This window comes from Lactuca saligna, chromosome 2 (genome assembly GCF_052625555.1).
Source record: "Lactuca saligna cultivar CGN05327 chromosome 2, ASM5262555v1, whole genome shotgun sequence".
Classification (NCBI taxonomy): Eukaryota; Viridiplantae; Streptophyta; class Magnoliopsida; order Asterales; family Asteraceae; genus Lactuca; species Lactuca saligna.
This window is the reverse complement of record NC_136418.1, coordinates 93,267,955-93,290,868: the sequence shown is the minus strand read 5'-3', so window position 1 is coordinate 93,290,868 and position 22,914 is coordinate 93,267,955.

Genomic DNA, 22,914 nt, shown 5'->3' with positions numbered 1-22,914 from the left:
ACCAAAAAGTTTAGGGTAATGTTTCTAATTCATTTCCAGCAACTAAATCGAAATTCTGCAATCAATCGACCCTACTCGCCGAGTGCATGAACTTACTCACCGAGTTGGTTGAAGATACACATGAACTCGACGAGTCCCTCTTATGGACTCGACGAGTCCATTCGTAGACAGCAAGATTTTCGACTTTTTTCAACTTTTAAGCACAAATAAAAACAAACAAGCCTAGGCTCTGATACCACTGAAGGGTTTTGAGCATTCTAACACTTCCTAAGTGTACATGCAACCCTAATAACCTTGGATCTATGTTTGTCTAATTATCATGCAAAGTTGAATTCCAAGGTTATATTCCTATCTAGCATACATGGGGAACAACTTACCTTGTTGTTGTTTGTGTTCCTTGAAACCTTGTGAGCCTAGCACCCCAAGTGTGATGCCTCAAATGCTTCACACAACACCAAATGCTCTTGGAAGAACTTATGAGAGAACACACACTTCTCAAAAATCGGCCAAGCCCTCTTGTTTCTTAGTGTAGCCGATTTTAGGTGGAGAACATGTTTCTTATATAGTGTTGACACATCTAGGGTTAAACCCTAATGTGTCATGACTCTTCATTTCCATGACCCATGGGTTTGTAACTCCCATGGAGCATCCATGGAGCATCCTATGGGTGGAACCCAACTTGATAATCCATGGAGCCTCTTAGCCCACTATACAAGATATGGATGATTTACATAATCAACCCATATATTTAATTAGTTATCTTTTGATCACATAATTAATTCTAAATTAATTCTTGATCAAACTAATCAAATAATATTATTAATATATTAGAACTTATAATATATTAATAATCTCCAAGTGTTATTTCTCTCATTTAGTCTATCCAATTGCACGGTGTCATGCAACCCAAATGGACCATGCCGGGTCAGGTCAAGTACATACCAGAAATAGTTATGGACTTAGACACCTTATCCAACAGTTTTGACACTACAAAAGCCCTTTGAATAGTGTAATCACTTAGTCGCATGGTCAACCTACATACAAAGAGTAGCACCAATGCGTACTCATAAACTTTTACTACAAATATGTGAGGATAGAAATGAGTTCTAATCACGACGACCCTTCCTTGATGGAGCCTGGGATGATGTCAATGTGCCATGTAGGTCTGCCAATCTCCGTTCGGCTGCGACCATTCTCTCATCGAGCGCCATGTATCTTTCCTGAGACTCCCTTGCTTCTGCTCGAGTAGCGAGAAGGTCTTGAATGAGTTGGTCTCTGTAGTGGGAGTCTCGTTCCAGATCTCTAGTGGGAGCAGTGGTAGACTCTACGATGACGCTTAGCTCCCTGACCTGATCGGTCATCATCCTACCACGATCATCCATACTTGCTATTCGCTGTGTCATGACGGGGAGAGCTCTGTCAGCCAGTCCACCATGGATGAGGTCATAATAACCTCGTTGGTCGCCATATGGTGATCGCTGGCGTTGTTGTCGACTCCACCTTTCGATCGTCGTTACCCAAGGGGGCTCAGGTACGTTGTATCGAAAGCGGTGTGCGGGTACCCTCGCGATGTAAGGAGGGTTGAATACTTCCGATTGTTCCTCCATTTCGTTCCCAAGCATGAGTATATCATCGTCTTCCTCTTCTTGTTCGTCTTCCTCCTCTTCTTCTTGTTCGTCTTCCTCCTCGGGTTGCTCTTCGTGATTCTCTTTGGGGTCCTCTTAGGGATCCTCCTCGGGATCCTCTTCGATTTGTTGCTCGGGGTCTTCATCGATCCATCCCACGATTCCCTAATTGGGAAAGTATGGGTCCCCGGGTATGTGAAATCCTACCATGTCGTCTGCACGAGAAACAGGTGGGGGTGGGGGGGGGGGTTAAGAAGCACATATCGGAAAATAATAATAACATGGCGCTATAGAAATGTACAAATACTCCTATATTATTTTTAAATGTTTATATTGTGGTCTTAGCGTACTCTTTTTAGTGTGTAGTTAGGTTATTAGATTTGTCGCCCATTACGACTATCCCCCAGTATGCGTAAGTTACTTCTCGGACGGAGATAGTTGATCAGGCTATATCCTTCTGAAAACTGATTACACATGCTAAGGCATACTAGTAGCATTCAACTCCTCCACTTTCACTTTATGTTCTCCTTAGTTATGACACTACGCGAGTATATAATGCATGTAGGTATACTTTTAAACAAGAAACTATTTGTTTTCTAAAAGTACAACTCGTTAAAATGTTTTAAGAATCAGAGACTTTTAGTCCCAAATGTGTTTATAGTTTTTCTTATGTGGTTTGACATACATAATTCACTATAAATTGTGCTCTAATACAAATCTGTCACACCCCCAAACCAAGGATGGCGGAAACCTCCGGGGGTGGAAGACTTCATGTATAGTATCATAACCACAATTGCAATAGTAATTTAATCAAATACAACCAACATATATATAATTGAAAAGGTTACATCACTTGTATTAATTACATGTTTCAAAATCAATTACAATATGTTGAGAGAATATGAAAAGTTTGATGCCTTAACGTCCCATCCTCAAAAGCACTTGGTTACCTGTTTAGTAATTTCCTGAGAATACAAGTTGTTTGAAAAAGTGTCAACACGAGGGTTGGTGAGTTCATAAGAGATTTCTTTAGAGAAGTAAACAGTTTTCCTTATAAAAGCGATGGAATATGTATTTAGATAGTCCAATATTTTCTTAAATATGTGTATGTAGTTCTATATCCCGAGTGATGTGTAGTCATAAATACCTAAACCGAGAGTGTACAGTAATATCTGTATTTAATGATATAAAAGTGATTTTAAATTGACATGAAACCCCTTTTGTTTTATAAAAATCCTGTAAAATTTATGTATTGTTAGCTCCCTATGTGAGTCGCTATAACCATACTATGACTAGAGGTAACCTGCACAACGTCTTTTAGACACCCTGATGATATGACTCTTGTCACCCGCAGACCTGCCGGTCCGGCTGTAGCTAGCAGCGAGGTGTGGGATGTCAACCCCAATATAGATCTATATACAATTATCACGCTCTCCCTACAAGAGATTTTCGTTATAACTTACAGGAATTGGGATCCCGTACTCAGACGTACGGGGAGAGATAGTCTCACATTCTGAGTTAACGAGTTTACGTGTAGTGTGCATGAGTGTAGAACCTTTTTGTATGAATGTAACCCTTTTGTACGAGTGTGTTATGTGATGAATCGTAAACTATACCTATTATAGTTTATCCAAAATGTTTGTAGTGTATAAAAACTCTTTTATGAAACTGCAATAGTGCTATGAATCCATAAACTATGCTTATTATAGCTTAATATACGTGTTCTAAATGAATGAATAATCTTATAATGAGTGACTAAATTTCAGTTTATGAAGATAAACTAAGAAGGAAACACATTCAATATTTAGAACTTATTGTTATACACTTTGCTCAACATAATACAAAGTGTTATGAAATTTATATGTTGTTAACTAATTTTAACCCTTCTACGCTCTTTTAGAAAAGCCATAGAAAAATCACACGAAGTGAAAAACTAGATCCGTAAATTCAGAGAGCTCCCAAAATGTGTCTAGTTTACTCATAACTTTTATAATAATTTTTAGTGACCTCCAACTTGGGTGAAAAAGTCCATAATCACAGGCTGGTCCGGATTGATGTTTGAAATGATAGGTAGTTTTGTAAAAATCACCATAAATTGTTGAAAAATCGTATGGAGATGTGAAAGTAGTCATTTTAAAGCTAAGAACTTGAACTACTTGAACCTTGTACAGTTTTGAAAACAAAAATGTTTAAGTTTCCCAAAACAGTCCGTGAATGGAGTTGAACTTTTCTGATGAAGGCTGTTAGAAAAGTTTAGTTATGTTCTTGGTTTTTAACTTGTATCCCCCCTAAAACCTTGAGAAAACATGAAAATGTAGGGGTATGAACTCACCTTGATTGATTTCAAAAGATGGATGATGGAGAAAAGAAGAGTTCAACCCAACAACACTTGAAGAATCACTTGAAGATTTGAAGATCTAACAAGAATGTGATGATCTTTGTGTAAGAAATCAATGATTTGAGTAGAATGATGTGTAATAATCACAAGGAGGATGAATTATACTTACCAAGGGGAGGGTAAAGCTTGAAGATCAGTCTTGGAGTCTTGGAATAGTGAGATAAAGTTAGAGAGAAAAGTTGTGTTGTATCTTTGGTGAAATGAGGTAAAATGAAAGAAGTGAGGAGAGGGGATGGGTTATTCCAGCTCTAAGAACGTGGGAAAGGCTAATAATTGAGTGGGAAGGACATTGAAATGACCTAGGTAAGGTGGGAAGGTGTGGCTGGTCATAGAGTGCGTATAGGGGTGGTTGCTTGTGTCATAAGGTAAAGTAAAGTCAACACTCCACCTCAATTATTCACCCACTATATTTTTATTATTTAAATAGGGATTTTCATGAAAATATGATTAAATTATGAATATTTAGGGTTTATTATGTTAAAATATGATTTTTGGAGAAAATACCGCGTTAAAATCACGAAAAACGGGCTCAAAATGTTAAAAATATCAAAAATGGGTGAAAAGTGTCGTTTTTCCGAAGTCTGGCCGAGATTCAATCCTCTGGTGCAAAGAACCGAGAGGAGAGACGAATAATCGAGAGAGGGAAGGGAAGGACCTAGACAGGGCAAGGAACCGAGAGGAGAGAAAGAAGAACCGAGACTGCAAGAGGAAAGACCGAGAGGCGAGAGGCGAGAGGAGAGACCGAGAGGCGAAGAAGAGGGACCGAGAGGCTTCTCTTCTCAGTTTCGGCCCGAGAGGCTTCTCTTCTCAGTTTCGGCCCGAGAGGCTTCTCTTCTTAGTTTCGGCTACTGAGTCTCGGCTGGTATAGGGTTTCGGTCCTAAGAAGGGTTTCGGTTCCTGAAGTCTATTTTACTCGTTTTTACCCCGTTTCAAGCCATTTTTGACCCGGTTAAGGGTCGGAATGACCCGAATGACTCCAAAAAGTTACGGAAACTTTTGAGAGAGATTTGGGAGAGATTTCACATTCTTGTTGAGATTTCTCATACAAAGAGAGATTTGGGAGAGATTTCACATACTTTGAGAGATTTGGGAGAGATTTCACATACTTAGAGAGATTTCTCATACAAAGAGATATTTCGGAGAGATTTCACATTCTTGGAGAGATTTCTCATACAAAGAGAGATTTGGGAGAGATTTCACATTCTTGGAGAAATTTCTCATACAAAGAGAGATTTAGGAGAGATTTCACATACTTAGAGAGATTTCACATACTTAGAGAGATTTGGGAGAGATTTCACATACTTAGAGCGATTTGGGAGAGATTTCACATACTTAGAGCGATTTGGGAGAGATTTCACATACTTAGAGAGATTTCACATACTTAGAGAGATTTCTCACACAAGAGAGATTTGGGAGAGATTTCACATTCTTGGAGAGATTTCTCATTAAAATAGTGAGTTATATAGTATTTACATATCACGAACCCTAATGTACCAGGTTTAATTGAGTTGACCGGTTTGACTTGATGACTTTGTTCTACTTAGACTTAACCCGAAATTAACTATTGTCACCAAAATTGACCTTGAAGCAGGTCTTACATCATATCCGGAGTAGCAAAAGTTTTGGCCGCATAAAGGGATAACTAAAAGTACCTACAATACAAGGCAATTTCATAGAAAATGCCACATAAGACATAGATAGGAACATGGTTCTTTTAAAACAAGAAGGAAAGTAAAGTATCTCCTAGTGGTGATGATCATCCCTCTGGTGAACTCTCAGCTTAGTCAGTTGACATTCCACATCAAGTAGGTGTCTTTCGTACACCCTCTGGCATACTCGGAGTTCTATGACTTCGGCTCGGGTTTCATCCAGTTGGTTACAACTGTTCTTTCATAATATAAGACAACATAATGAATAATCAAAATAAAATAGGAGTCTTGATTTCTCCAACTTCACAAATCTTGGTCGTCGTACCAGTCTATTTGTGACCTGAGAATACAAGCTATTATGAAAGTGAGTATCAACCAAAAAGCTAGTGACTTCATAAATATTAATGTGACTTTGATTTGTAAAACTATAAAGCAATGACTTGTAAACCTTTGGAAAAAGATTATATAAGTATGAACTATTTGAAAGCAGTTTAAAGCATTTGAATACCCTAGCAAATCCCTATGATTTCTATTAGTATAAAGAGTAGCCTTCTACCAAGACCCAAATGTTTTGAAAGTAGTCTTCTACCAAGACTTGTATGTTTTGAAAGTAGTCTTCTACCAAGACTTGTATGTTTTGAAAGTTGTCTTCTACCAAGACTCAGATGTATGGAAAGTAATCTTCTATCAAGACTTGTATGTTTTGAAAGTAGTCTTCTACCAAGACTCAAATGTTTGGAAAGTAATCTTCTACCATGAATTGTATGTTTTGAAAGTAGTCTTCTACTAAGACTCAAATGTATGGAATGTAGTCTTCTACCAAGACTTGTATGTTTTTCTATAACAAAGATGGTTTTCTCCTTTATAACTACTATTAACAATATAAAGTCTACCTTGTCGTTTATGCGAATGGTTCACAAAAATAAAAGTAATAGGAAAAATATAGCCATGTAAGTGTTATTCTTTTGTATTAGGATCAACTCGACATCACGACTCCCGAAATGTATAACCTTAAACATCCATAGATTGTTCATTGTCCTCTGTAGCTGGCAGCAGGTTTAAGGAATGGTTAGTCCTGTAAAGGTACTCCTAATATAAGTATTAACCGTAGGCAGCCGTAGATGTTCATTTACCACTGTAGCGAACAACATGTAAAGGGAATGGTTAGTCCCGGAAAGGTACCCCTAATATAAGTAGTAATCGTAGGCATCCATAGATGTTCATTACCGCTGTTGCTAACAAGTAGGTTCCGGAATGGTTAGTCTCGTCTAGTTATCCTATTAAACTAGGATAGGAAAAGTAATTTACACGTATAATATGTACTAGTAACTCATCATATAGAATCTAGATACAAGTATCCATGTAATTGTATACAAGTAAATGTATTTATGTAAATGTATTCATGTAAGCGTATCTATGTAGACGTATTCATGTAACATGTAATGTATAGTATAGACTCATGAATGAACTAACTCTAGTGTAATTCCTTATAATAGGAATACCAAGTAGTATCTCCTAACTATACTTATAATAGTTACTAGAAATGTACAAGTATCAACGAAGGTATACCTATACATATATGGGCATACATTTGATAACATAAAAGCATGAAAGAATTTTTGTAAAACCTTTGAAAGTATTTTGATAAGACAGTTTAAGTATAAAGGAACCTTTGTTTGAAAACACATTTGTAACTGAGTTTAAAATGAAACTTACAGAATGTAAGACAGTATGATAAAGAGTTTTAAACATTTAAAAATGTTTAAAAAAGTCATTTGAAGAAATCTGTTTGGTAAAACAACTAATGTATAGTAAATCCATTTGTATGTTAGTTATTAATCACATGTGATTGATATAATAACTAGCATGTTTCAAATTTTATTCCCCCCATAAAGCATTTAAAAATGTTTAGAAACATTTAAAAGGTTAATTCAAGGGGTATGAACTCACCTGTAGATGGTGGTTTGGATGAACTGATGATGTAGGATTGTTTGGTGTCAAGTGAAGTTTTGAACACACTCTATGATCCTAGTTAACATATAATATCACATATGTATCCAATTAGTAGTTAAACAACTAATAAACAAAGTTAAGACACACTAGGACATGCTCAACACCTCGTACAAGTGTTATAAGTCCCTAGGATTGCTTCCAAGTGTTATAGGGAAAGGCTATTGAGCTTGGGTTTCAAGGAAACCCTCCTTGTGAGTTTACAGTTTGGAGACCATAACTCATTGGGTTTACAGTCGTAAAATCTTGATTTTACTACCGTAAAATCAAACTTCTTTGACCATTTTGTGATTTGAAGCCTTCTACGTCATTCTAAGTATTCCTACATTGAAGTATAAGCCTATGGAAGTGTTTGTGGCATCAAAACACCACTAAATGGAGTTTACGGCCCATGGACCATTTCTCCATGATTTTACTGTCGTAAACTCCTATGGAACATGGTTTTGTGATGTTTTCAAGTCCTAAACACTTCAAGGTAAGAGTCTAGGCTTGATTCAAGGCATAAGGAAGGAATATGGGCGATTTACGATCAGTTTGGGGTGTTTACGGTTTTGGGAAATCCCCAAACCATAAACACCTATAAATGGGGTAACTTGTTGATTTTTATGTGCTAAACACATCAAGGGAAGGTTCCATACACGATTCTAAGCATAAGGAAAGAGTTGGGAGCACTTTGGCACCCAAATTAGGGTTTACGGTCCAAGAAGATCTTGGGTCGTAAAATCCTTCTTCTTTTGATTCAAGAGTGTTTTCAATCATATCTAAGTATGTAATACGCATTAATACACTCTAGGGTTGAAGTACTTACAATACGGAGCAAAAGATTGAAGATCCTTGGGAGAGAATTCAACTTTTCTCTAGTTGAAAATGGAAGAAATGAATTAAAATGGCTAAGTGTCCTTTATATAGTCCGTTGAGTTTTCGGTCCAAAAATATTATTTGAGCCGTAAACTCCAAATTCATGGAGATTTGAAACCTTGAAGATGCACCAAATACTCTAGGGCATCCTCTCTCCTACTATCACCCGAAGTGTAAATCCTAAAATACTCAAACTTGTTCCAAAAAGTTTGAAACTTAGCAACAATTGTTATGACCTCTATTGACTTGGTATGTTGTAAAGAATGGAAATTCTGGGTTGTCACATTTAGGGATTAGCATTGGAATTTTTTTAGAAGACCCCAAAAAATGAGAGAATGAAGTCATGGAATTAAGATTGAATGATGCCATTGTTGTACGGAAGAACACTTTGAGAATTTTGAAGAAAACTTGATATTTTTAATAGCAAACAAGTTGATTCAAATTGAAACAACTAAGAGAACACTCGATTCAACAATTTAAGTGCATAATCGAATCACAAACTTAGATCCAATGAACTTTTCACTTTTCAAAAAGTGCGGAAACTTTTAAACCAAACAAAAATTGATTCAAAAACTTTTGAAATGATGAAAATTAAATAAGAGATATGATTCCTGCTCTAATAACAATTGTAGAATCTAAGAATCGAGTTTGAATATTAATCAGAGTAAGTAATCAGAAATTGTATGAAAGATTGAACACCAATGTCAATATGATCTTGATTCACCTCAATATTATGCTTTAGGTTTATACAGTACAATAGTAGACAAGACTGTAAAAACCTTATCTAACTCTAGTAAAGACTCCTATTTATAGGAGAGTAAAAGCGTACAAAAAATATACTAAGAACTAGACATGAAAGCTTCGTATAAAATGCCTTAGTAAAATAGATATCAAAACATACGAAGAGTACATACAAGACTTCGACTCTTTACAACCAAACTACCCTTACATTTCTATTTATCCTTAAGCTGGAACCTCCAGATATTATACTAATTATGGAAATTATAACCATCAAATGTTATTATCTCTTGAAACTCAACAAGATAGAGATTTTATAGGGCGTAAAGTTATTAACAGAAATTAACAAAGTTTCCTTTAGTATTTTAAATATTTAGTCTTTAAAAATTAATACATTTTATTATTTCTTAAAACATTAATTTATTAAAGTTCTTTAAACATTAATTTATTAAAGTCTATGATCCAAGTAATGAAACTAGTAAATGGTTCGGTGACCTTTATCGTATTAACTTAATCAAACTCGGTAGGTAGTGATTACCAATTGCATATAATATGTAATTCGTAGATTATGAGATCCTAAAAAACTATTGCTTAACTTGGCATGTTTATTCCATATATGCCTCAGACCTCTCATTCTTAGGTGACCTTTATCACACAAGATTCGGATCAAGCCATCCTACTTGAAATAACTTCTAGTATTTAACTAACTATTGCACGCCCAAACCGAAATGGTGGAAACGTTCGGGGGTGGAGGACGTCATGTATGGTATCACAACAATTGCATCATAGTAATCAAAGTAAACACAACCATCACATTGAAAATATAGGTATTTACATCCGCTTGATACATAGATTGTGTACATCAAAAGTATAACAAAATAAAAAAGACGTGACTCAATACGCTCCGTCTTCTCAAAAGCTGTAGGAGTACCTGTCTACTGATTTCCAGAGAATAAAAGCGGTTTTAAAAAGAGTATCAGCATTAAAGCTGGTGAGTTCATAAGTATGTTTTTACAATGAAAAGCAGTCATTGATTTTGTAAAAGAAATGTTTATATGATTCCCAAGAAAATCTAATATTCTCTTTAGTTTTAAATAGTAGTCTTTAACTCTAAGACCGAAGTATATGTTTGTTACTGTGTACTATAAATATATGAAAGTGTTAATGTATATATATTTGGATACTACCATAGTATTGTATAGTATTGTTTTACATGAAAATTATATTATGAAAAACCTTAAATCCTCTAGTATATAGAGTAGTTCTATTATTTTAGAATAAAACTAATTGAAGTTGTTACCATTCATACATTAATCGTGTTATTTAGTACCAAATTTATGAGTTGTTATAAACATACTTGACCATTGAATTACCTGAACGACATTCTTCAGGTGTCGGAATTGAAATGACTTTGTCACCGAAGCCTGCCGGCCTAACTATAGGTAATAGTTGCGGTGCGGGATTGTAAATCCCATATAGATATATAAAAAAACTCACGTTCTCCTTCAAGGAGACTCTGGTTATAATCTCAGGACTTTTGTTAGTACTTAAATAAGTACACGAAGATGATCACTCATAAAATGTTGTACTAACGATTAGGTGTAGAATAAAATAAACCCCTTGAATTTAAATGACTTTTTATATATTCCAATAAATAGCTTATATGTTCGTTCGCATTGGATCTATGTTTCGTGCATTGATAAGATAATTTTTCCATAAACTACACCTATTATAGTTTATATGTTTGTTAATGTATTCAATTTGTGTTTTACACTGAAAACTCTACAAATATGTTGAAATCTTCCCTTATGCTCAACATTTTACAAAAGGGATAAATAGCTAAGCATTTTACAAAAAATGGAAATCTTTTGGTTGTATCAATTGCTTAAGTTTGTATAAGTTAACAAAATCATTTGTGTTTGGCTTGTATTTCCCCCCTAAAACGTTAAAATAATAAAAGCATAGGGTATGAACTCACTGATAATTGCGTGAAAAAGGCAGACAATGAAATTGGAATTGAAGACCCTCGGGTTGATGTACGTGACACTTAACAGGATCCTAATAATAATTAAACACATATATGCATAATATTAGCGAAACCATTAATTATAGTGTTGGAAAAACACTTGCTTTTGGTTTAGGAATGTTACCGGGACTCGATTAAATCGAAAAAAGCGGGTTTTTAGCCAAGTTCACGTATTGGGAACGTTTACGGCCATGAACTATTCTCAGCCGTGAACAGATCCTGAATGGATTACAGCCGTGATTAGTGTTCTTGAAGCAAATATGAAGGTTTGAAGGGTTCACGGCCATGAACTGATTTCGGCCCTTGAAGATTTGAAGATATAAAGGGTTTGCGGTCGTGAACTCAAGAACAACAATATTGGTTTTGATGAAAAACGCATTTTAGAGGATCCGAAACAATACCCAAAGGGGATTCTTGATGATTTTCGAAAGAAAAGGGGGTATTTTTGGTGTTTGCGGTTGAGAGGTTAGTGAGAGAATGGGTGAGTTTTTGGCCAGAAAAGTATATATATATATATATATATATATATATATATATATATATATATATATATATATATATATATATATATATATATATATATAGGTTGGGTTCATGGTTAGTGGTGGGGTCCACCAGCCGTGAATGGGTTTACGGTCGTGATCGGATTCACAACCGTGAATACCAGTCAGGCTAGAATTAGTGGTTTTCGAAGAAACTCGGGTTTTCGTGCGATTTTGGTTCCGACTCTTATATAAATTAAATGATTTTCCAAGCCATAAGAAATTAACGGAACTAAATAAAAAATCAAAACTTATTTAATGGAATCCGGCTAACGCTAATGGAAAAAGGTTCGGGTTGTCACATCATCCCCATGATAGAGGGAATTTCATCCTGAAATTGTAACATAGTATATAAATCACGAACGCAGAAAAAGATGTGGGTACTTCTGTTGTATTGAATCTTCTCACTCCCAAGTGAATTCAGGTCCTCGGTTGGCATTCCAACAGACCTACACTATCGGTATGCGAGTTTTCTTTGTTTGTTTGACTTCCAAATCCATGATTTTGATTGCTTCTTCCATGAAATTAAGGTTCTCATTGATGTTGATCTCATCAACATGGATCACAAGGGTTTTGTTGGATGGAAACTTTTTAAGGTTCGACACGTGGATGATGGGATGAATGTTGCTAAGCTCTTGGGGTAAATGAAGTTTATATGCTATGGGATCGATCCTAGCGAGAATCTCAAATAGCCCAATGTATCTCAGATTAAGCTTTCTATATTTACCAAAGCGTATCACACATTTCTAGGGTGAGACCTTCAATATAACACAGTCACCAACCTAGAACTCGAAGGGTCTTCGTCTTCTGTCGGCGTAGCTCTTTTTCCTATCCCTGGAGGCTTTCAGACGTTCCCTGATTTGTATGATCCTTTTCGTGGTTTCACGAATGATTTCTAGGCCTGTGAGAGTGATGTGTCACCCACCTCAGCTCAGCACAGAGGGGATCTACACTTACGGCCATAGAGGGCTTCAAACGACACAGCCTTGATACTGCTATGATAGTTGTTGTTGTAAGAGAATAGGTGCCCCACGACTTACCAAAGTCTATAACACATGCGCTCAACATGTCTTCCAATGTCTGAATGGTCCTCTCACTCTGCCCATCGGTTTGAGGATGGTAAGCTGTGCTCATATCCAACTTAGTTCCAAGAGCCTTCTGCAGTGACTGCCAAAATCTCGAGGTGAATCTGCTTCCCGATCTGAGATAATGGACACTGGCACACCGTGTAGCTGGAGTATCTCTTGAATGTAGATTCATGTAAGTATCTCCATCTTGAAGGTTTCTTTGATTGGTAGGAAGTGGGCAGATTTAGTCAATCTGTTGACAATTACCCGATGGTATCATACCCACTCGGAGACTTGGGCATCTTAGTGATAAAATCCATCGGAATCCTTTCCCACTTCCACTCAGGTATTTCTGGCTGTTGAAGTAGACCGGAGGGCTTTTGATATTCCACTTTCACCTTGGTGCAAGTTAGAAACTTTCCCACGAAGGTATCTTTCTCTGCTTTCATATTTGGACACCGATAAAGCTTTTTGAGATCCAGATACATGTTATCCGAACCTGGGTGACTGGAGGATCGGGTCCTGTGAGCTTCGCTCATGACAACCTCTTTGTAACCGCTGAACTTTGGGGTCCAGATCTGGTTCATGAAATAGTAGACTCCGTCTCCCTGGATCTCTAAATTCTTTGCCATTCCCCTTAAAGCTTCATCTAGCATTTTCTTTGGTTTCAAGGCTTCCAGCTGAGCCTCTCTGGTCTAAGCGGATAGATGGGAATGGATGGTTATAGTCATTGCCTTGACTCTGTGACCTAAGTACTCTTTCCGGCTAGGGGCGTCTGGTACCATATTGGCTTTGCCTGGATGATAGCGTATCTCACACTCATAATCACTGAGTAGCTCCACCTGTTGCCGTTTCCTCGTGTTCAACTCTTTTTGATCGAAAATGTGTTGTAGGCTCTTATCGTTGGTGAAGATAGTGCACTTGGTTCCGTAGAGATAATGTCTCCATATATTTAATGCGAAGACCACTGCTCCCAAATCTAGGTCGTCAGTTGTATAATTTACTTCGTGTGCTTTTAGCTATCTCGGGGCATAAGCAGTGACTTTTCCTTGCTGCATGAGCACACAGCCTAGGCCCTGATTGGACGCATAGCAATAGACAACAAAGTCCTTCGTCCCTTCTGGCAGAAACAGGATAGGCGCGCTGCATAAGGCCTGCTTCAAGATGTGAGATGCAATGTCTTGCTTTTCTACTTAACTAAATGATACACCTTTATGAGTTAGGGTGGTCAGAGGCTTAGAAATCCTGGAGAAACTTTGGATAAACCTTTAATAGTAGCCAGCGAGACCCAAGAATTAATGGATATCTGTGGGCGTCTTCGGTGCTGACCAATTATCAATCGCCTTTATTTTGGAAGGGTCCATGTGTATGCCTTCGTCGCTGACCATGTGACCGAGGAAAGTTACTTTTCTGATCCAGAATTCGCACTTGGAGAATTTAGCATACAGTTTCTCTGCCCGTAATGTTTCTAGCACTAGCCTCAATTTCTATCTATGATCTTCCTCACTTCGAGAATAGTCAAGTATATCATCAATGGATACTATCATGAACTTGTCTAGGAAGGCGCATCAAACCCGATTCATTAGATTCATGAATACCGTAGGTGCATTGGTTAGACCAAAGGGTATGACTACAAATTCGTAGTGACCATATCGAGTCTGAAATGTTGTCTTCGAAATATCACCCTCATGGATTCACAACTGATGGTACCCAGATCTTAGGTCTATCTTCGAGAAGGTCATCGATTCGGGGAAGAGGTTAGCGATTCTTGATGAGCTTGTTTAGTTCTCGATAATCTATACACATCTGAAAGGATCCATCCTTCTTTTTCAGAAAAAAGATCGGGGCTCCTTCGGTTGAGAAACTCGGTCTAATGAATCATTTGTTGAGCAATTCATTGAGCTGGTTGGATAACTCTTGCATTTCTGTCGGTGCTAGACGATAAGGGGATTTGGCTATAAGGGTGGCTCCGGGGATTAAGTTGATTCAGAACTCAACTTGGCGCTCAGAATGGATTCCAGGGAGATCTTTGGGGAAGATATCAGGAAAGTTGCAGACCTCAGGGATGTTCTCAAGATCCTTAACTCCCTGCTTTTCATTAACGACATGGGCCAAGAATGCTTGACATTCTTTTCAAATATATTTTTAGGCTTTGATGCAGATATGATATAGAGTTTTTTTTTCCTATGTTTATCACCATAAATGATGAGGACTTTGCCGCTTGTTAGATTGAGGCGAATGGCTTTCTCAAAACAGAGAATATCGGCACGATGAAGACTTAACCAGTCCATATCGATAATTACATCGAAGCCTTCAATGGGGACCGGTATAAGATCAATGGGAAAGGAATGATCATTCAGGGTAAGGGTACAACCTATGAATACGCCGTCAATGCTCTCTTTCTTACCGTTCGCCATCTCGATGATAAAGGTATCGGTTAGAGGTTGGGATTTATGTTTGAGTAAATGCTTAAATGTATGACTAACTAAACTTCTCTTCAGACCGGAATAAAAAAAGGATGCATGCATAAGAGTTGTCAAGGAGGAACATACCCATAACTACTGTGGGATCAACAACTGCTTCATCTTGGCCCATGGACAACACCCTTACTATGTTACTAACTGATGTTGCTTTGGGACAATTCCTCTTAAAGTGCCCAGTTTCTCCACAACCATAGCAAGCTTGGCTCACTCCAGTTCCAGAGGTCTAATTGGTTGGTTGGACTGGTGTCGTGCATAAACAAGATATGTGTCCCTTTCTGCTATATTTGTTACATTGCATCTCTCTAAAAACTCCCAAGTGATGGAAGTTGCATTTGTTGCACAAGGGCAGGTTTCTAGCATAACGGCTAGGAGTTGTTAGAGTAGTAGGAACAGTAGCATGAACGCTAGCAATGTGGACTACCACTATCTGTTGCTTCTTGGAGGGCTCCTACGAAGTCTTTCCTTTTCACTTCTTCCATAAATTATTCTTATCACAACTCGAATTTGGTGCTTTAGGAATGGCTGATACGGGTTGATGATCAATCCTATGATCTATCAGAGTCTGCGCCAGGCACTTGGCGTTGTCAAATATGAGTGGTTTGGCATCCAATACGTTTCCTTGAGTTCGGGGTCTCAATCCCCATTTGTGCCTCTCAGATTTCTTGCTTTTCATGGTGGCCATCCCGGGACACAGAAGGGTTTGGTCGCTAAATCTAGCAGTTTAGACAACAATGTCGGAACCCCTCATCTTTAGGTTCCAGAGCTCGTGTTGCAACTTTTGCATCTCCCCCCTCGGGAAGTATTCCGCAAGCATTAGTTCTTTCAGACTCTCCTAACCCATGGCATTGTCTACCTGCATAGTTAGGGATTTGACTTTACTATTCCACTAACTCAGGGCTCTATCGGTGAAGGTGCAGGCGGCGAACTTCATCTTGCTTGCCTCGGGGCACACACAGATTTTGAAATTTGATTCGATCCTCTCAAACCAATGAGTTATGGAAATGACACCTCCATTGCCGTTAAAGGACTTGGGTTTCACATTCATAAATTCTTTGTGGGAACACTCCTTTTGGTGTCCCTGACCACCATCAAGATTAAGGGGATGGGTTTCACTTCCCGATCCACTAGATCCGCAAGAATTGATCTGTGACATTGCGGCAGCCACAACAGCTATAACTACTGCTTGGAACATAGCAGGATTGAACTGAGTAAGGGGCGGCGTCAGATCTTTCGGGGGATTATTGTTCATTATGTTGGGTCTCTTCCTTGGAGACATCTTATTCTAAAAGAATAAAGAAGAAGAGGATGTTAAGTCCCCTAGAATCAAGTGATATGAAACAACACATATCTCAACCTGATAGACAAAGTGTTCTACTAAGCGATATACAAAGAAAGGATACCAATACAAGTGTACTATCGCTAGAAAAGAAATAAGTAGCAACACTTGGAATGAATCTATACACTGAGATCAGCTCTAGCTAAACTACTCCTATAGTATTTTAAAGTTGTATGTTCTATTATATCGATCACTTGTTGTATATAGCTTGCTAAGTTTTAGGCCTGTTACAACACCACAGTCACTCCAAAACACATGTCACTACTAGAAAAACAGCCCTTTACGACGCTCATTGCGCGTCGTAAAAGGCTCAGACGACGCGCAAATGCGCGTCAAGGAAGGCCCTGTCATAAAGACAAACGACGTGCTTTTGCCCGTCGTCTATAGATAACGCGCATTTACGATGCTCATTTACGACGCACAATTACGACGCACGTTTATGACACACAATGCATATCAAGGAAGGCCCTGTCATAAAGGAAGACGACACGCATTCGCGTGTCGTAACCTTACGACGCGCATGTTAGTGACACACAATACGTATCAAGAAAGTCCCTGTCAATAAAGGCCATGTCATAAATGAAGATGACACACATTTTTGCGTATCATAATTTTAAATGTTTAAAAAAAAATATTTTTTTATAGATTTACTTATTTTCAAATTAAATTTGTATTTAATGTTTCATAATAGAAAATAAAATATCATATACAAAAAATAGAATCCATTGCATAAATTTAATGTCATACACATAATCGTTCCATGGAAAGATGAAACAAATCAATAGAAGTTGTAACAAAAATTTACATACAAATTAGATACAAAAAATACAATCCATTGCCCCTTTGCTTTTTCAAGATCAACCTGCAAGTAGCTAACTAATCTGTACAAATTCACCCTTGTTTCTAATCATTTTCTTAAATACTTTACAAACATAATTCATCCATAGTACCTCAACTATAGTTGCAGCCTTGTTTCTTTTTCTTATGAACTTATCTCTTGCAACCATTTCTCTAAGCCGGGTCTGAATAGATACAACAGCTTGATAAAAAACATACTTTATTTGCTCATTGGTTCCACAAGAATAAGAAAAAATAAACAAGGCCTAAGCAACAACGGATCAGGGTTAAAAAAGTAAACCATTTCACTCACTCAGCAAGCTAGCCTCACAATCTGGCTACAAAAAGTAAAAAAAAAAAGGTATTGGAAGTTATACATATACTAGTTAGTTACATCTAAAATCAAACGAAAGAATACCATACCATTATTCATCTCATCTGTGGTTGTTGAGAGAATTGAGATCAATCAGTTAGCATCCTCTGCTCGACTGCCCAATTTCACTATGTCTTCAACAAGAATATTCACCTCTATCATACACTACACATACCAAAACAAGTCAAGTTGTTGGGTATAAAGACAAAGTTATTAGGGTGTGGTGTGGATTTTGAAGGAATTGGAATTTGAGCTTTGTTTGGTTGCCAAATGGATGGAACTTTAATGGAGCATGTTCTTGCCCTAGTTGTTACTCATATTGGTCAAGGGTATTGTGTTTGTCAAGATATTGACCTTCAATGGAGTTTTGCCTCCCAAATTCTAACAATTCCTTTTCTGTGGAAGATTTTTCCTCACCTAAAGGAGGTAATTCAGTTGTAAAAACATTTCATCAATTCATATGTCTATTTTATTTGGCTTCCACATATTGAAATTTGTCATTGTTTCTATGTCTAGACTTATGTTTCACAGGGGCTATGTCAGTATTATCTTCATAAAATGGCAACATGTAGTCAAAATTATGAAAAAATATTACCTGTTGACATATCAGCTGAGTCGCCCTTCATGTTCTTACAATATAGTACCAATATTTATGTTGCTTAATTTAATTACATGTTCTTAAAAATTATTCCATCAACTCTTTCAAGGAAAAATCCTCTCTAGTACTAGTAAGCAATCTCATCAACATGTCCATTGTATTATTATATTCAGGCATAGATATAGATATAGACGACCTTGCAGATAATGAGCATTTGTATTAACTGTTAGGATAAATCAAAAAATAAGATACAGGGGTATTTTCGGAATTTTTTATTTAGTAGCTTTTCTTCTAGTTTTTGTGTATGAGAATCTTGAATTTCTATACTTCATAAAAATACCTACAAATGATATGGAAAGAAAAGGTAACCAAACAGAGTTTTTGTCATCTGATGTATACGACTTCTTGCAACAACTTCATCCATCCATGCACCACCTCTTTTCTCAGCTGGGCGAGAGTATCGGTCAAAGTAAAAATAGGAAATGGTTTTGCCTGATAAATCCTTGATACGATAAAATCTGACATCAACATTCCAAACCTACACATTTAGAAGAAAATCTGAGGCTTGGGGCAAACACAAAAAGAGGCCCTTAAAGTTAATACTAGCATTAGCATATGGATTTACTAAGCATGCAAAGAATCATAGTAATACTCTTTCACATGATAAAAACCCAAAAACTATGTAGCCATATACATGTAAAACCCTTTCAAAACACATATTCACTTTTATTGATAAGCTGATTAAGATGTATCTATGTATATGACCAGTAACTTTTGCAATTAGCAAGAATACATAAATAGAAGCAAAAAGGTAAGGAAACCACATCAATGTAAATTACATCTTATTTTAGTTGCTATAGTACCTAAAATTTCTATTCTTAAAAGGCAAAAAAACAAATAAAAGTAGACACCCTTGTTGTTGTAAAATTCATAACAATATACATATATATATATATATATATATATATATATATATATATATATATATATATATATTAAAAGGAAGCGTTTTTAATCACTTACAACCTTCTGCAAGGATTCGTTTGTGACTCTTGGGGAGGACTTCCTTGAAACCTGGATAGCAGCATTGGTTGAGAAGAATGCTTTGTTTTTGTGACCTGCTAGAGAACCAAGAAGATCATTAGCCCAGATGTTCCTTCCATCAACAACTCTAGCAAAAAGGTATTTCCCTGATGGGAAGCTGCTCTTGATCAAGTCAAGAGCCTTTTCACCACGGATAAAATCAAAAGTGAAACCAGAAACTCCAGGCAATGAAGTTAGGGTTTTGAAAGCTTCAGCTGGAATATCAACAAAGTAGTTGGCAACAATAACATTATGACCAGAGCAGGCTGATTCTAGCTCAGAGTAGGCCTTGGTGAAACCTTTCAATTGGTACCCCTCAAGATCCTTCACAAGGGTAGCCACGTCAACTTGGATCCATGTAGCACCTGCTTCTTTTAACTCAGCAATCACTTCCATGCAGGGGTAATTCTTGTTGTAATGAAACTGGGATTCTACTTTATTGTAAAGAACATGAAAATGATTAGGAAAAAAGCATACTTGTAGATTGGAAGGATTTTATCAAGAAGAGACAGAAGATCAAAGGTTTTCTCGACACCCTTTGTAAGTTTTGACAGCAGTAAGTAGTTGACTGGGCCTACAAAGACCGCGACAGTTTCAACTCTAAGCTGCATTACAAACAACCAAACAACATATTAACAAAAAAAGATTACTAAATCTTGTTTAAAAGAATCCGGAAAGAGCATATAAAGAACACATACAGCCTTAGATATGATGGTTGAAACACATGGAATCCAATGAAAAATTCAAGTGTAGGACCCAACAAAAAGTATGTGTTTTTACAATATGTTTAATTATCTATTATGTTGTAGACATGAGTTCCCTTGTCAATACCTGCAAGCTGTCATATTTTTTGTTTATCTGTTACCAATGTAATTTTTTTTCATCCTCTTTGTTAGAATTCTTTTGACTGATTCCATTCTTTCCAAAAACATCAGGTTGTGCAAGATTATATGTATATGGTTTGGTAGTAATGAGATAAAACAAACATATGACAAAGTTGTCATCAAGATTTGAAAATTAATATTTTAAATATGCATACCCAAGTTGTCAACAACATGCTTTGAATATACTTGAAGTGCATTATCAATGCCTCAGAACAAGCTGTTCATTTCTCCAGATCTCATAGGAATCTTTAGAGCAAAAAATTGGTCAACAGTCTGAAAGAAGATAAAAACAAAGGTATGTTATTAATGTATTATAGTGAATGGAAATGGATGCTTAAGAGTAGATATAATAAAGAGCAATGAAATAAGAACCTCTTCTATAATGCGATAGACTTCAACAATCGAACTCCCATGTCGTTGCTGCATCGAAACGGGTTCCCATTTCTGAAATATTAAAATAAAAAACATAATTAACCAAGAAAAAAAACAGAAAATCATTAGTGGCAAGAAAACCAATTCAATTAGTTACCTCCTGTTGAATAGCTCGCTCATGTTCAATGCCATTGCCCTAACTACAGTTTTATGATGAATGTAGTACTAAAAATCAGAAATCGGCATACTAATTTCATAAATTGAACCCAGAATCGCGTTTTGAAACTACTGGATTACAGAATTAAGCTCGTTCCAGCTACCGATTTGGAACTATCTTGACTCCGTACCGATTTACGATCCAGGAATCGTTTGGAACGCTTTCGTACCCCGATTGGGTATGAATCGATTTTGTACGGGGTTCGTGGCCATTTGAGCGAATTTGAAACTATGGGAAAAACCCTAACTAACCTCAAATTAATCGGTTTTTACTGAAAAAAGGCAGAAATCGAGAGAGTTGGAGTTTACCTGTATAGGCGCTTGGTATGGTACCGCCGATCCACCGTCTTCTTCTACCACCAGTGTTAGTAACTGGAACATCGAGAAAGCATCGATACAGTAGAACCATAGCCGATGGGAAAGAAAACTAATGAATTGATGAAGGAGGTGTAATAGGTATTTGATATAAGAGACGGTGAGGGCAACATAATTTTTGATGGGAACCATGTGTGGTCGCGAAGGGGCTGAAATCAATCAGACACAAGAACACCACCACATCTTCCCCTTTGTTGCTCTCTTTTTCAGGGTCCAAGTAGATCATTCTCACTGGCGACGATGGAGGCGAGAATAGTGGTGGTTCGAGAATAGTGGTGGTCTGAAGATCCGATGACGGTGTGTTTGTGGAGACAAGGGATAAGAAGGTGGGGGTTTAAAAAATTGATCCATAATTTTAGTGTGAGGGTCAATTTGGAAGAAATCTCAAAGCCTTAACCTTAAACATGATGTGAAGAAATTGATCCATAATTTGAGGCTGGTAGAGGAAATGAGAGGTGGAGACGAGGGAGAAGAAGGTGGGGGTTTAAAAAATTTGGGGATTTCATTTTCCCTCCGAGACGCGCGTTTCTTAAAGAAAATATAAAGCGACATTCACAGACGATGCACAAGCGTCTTCTGTGTTTTTAATATTTTTACATGAGACACTAATTTAAGGGCACTCAGTAATGTGCGACCTAAATCCTTAAAATTATTGAAGAGATGACACTTTTTTAATGTCGCTCTCTAATGCGTAACATAAATCAAAGAGCGTCGTGTTTTGCACGTCGTAAAAGGGTCTTTTTCTTGTAGTGTGTTGATCATGTCTCAAATATATATAGTTGCTCAAGCTATATTTAGTCTAGACATTATTACATAACTATCATGGATTAACTCCAGTGTCAAACATCTAAATATTTTTGTTCTGTTCTACTTGCGATACTATTTCTGGTATGTATGTATACTTGTATATTTCATATAAGATACTTGTATTTCAAAAAACTACTTTCAGTTCAGAGCACTTCGGCCCCTTAGTGGTTATAGTTGTATACCATGTAAGGTTCAGTATACTTAGTTCACTCTAAACAATAGCTCTAATACTAATCTGTCACACCCGAAACCGGAACCACGGAAACGTTCGGGGGTGGAAGACGTCATGTATGATATCACAACAATTACATCATAGTAATCAAAGTAAACACAACCATTACATTGAAAATAGAGGTATTTACATATGTTTGATACATAGATTGTATACATCAAATGTATAACAAAATATAAAATATGTGACTCTATACACTCCGTCTTCTCAAAAGCTACAGGAGTACGTATCTACTGATTTCCTGAGAATACAAGCGGTATTGAAAAGAGTATCAGCATTAAAGCCGTTGAGTTCATAAATATGTTTTTATAACGAAAAGCAGTCATTGATTTTGTAAAAGAAATATTTGTATGCTTCCCAAGAAAATCCAATATTCTCTTTAGTTTTGAAAATTAGTCTTTAACT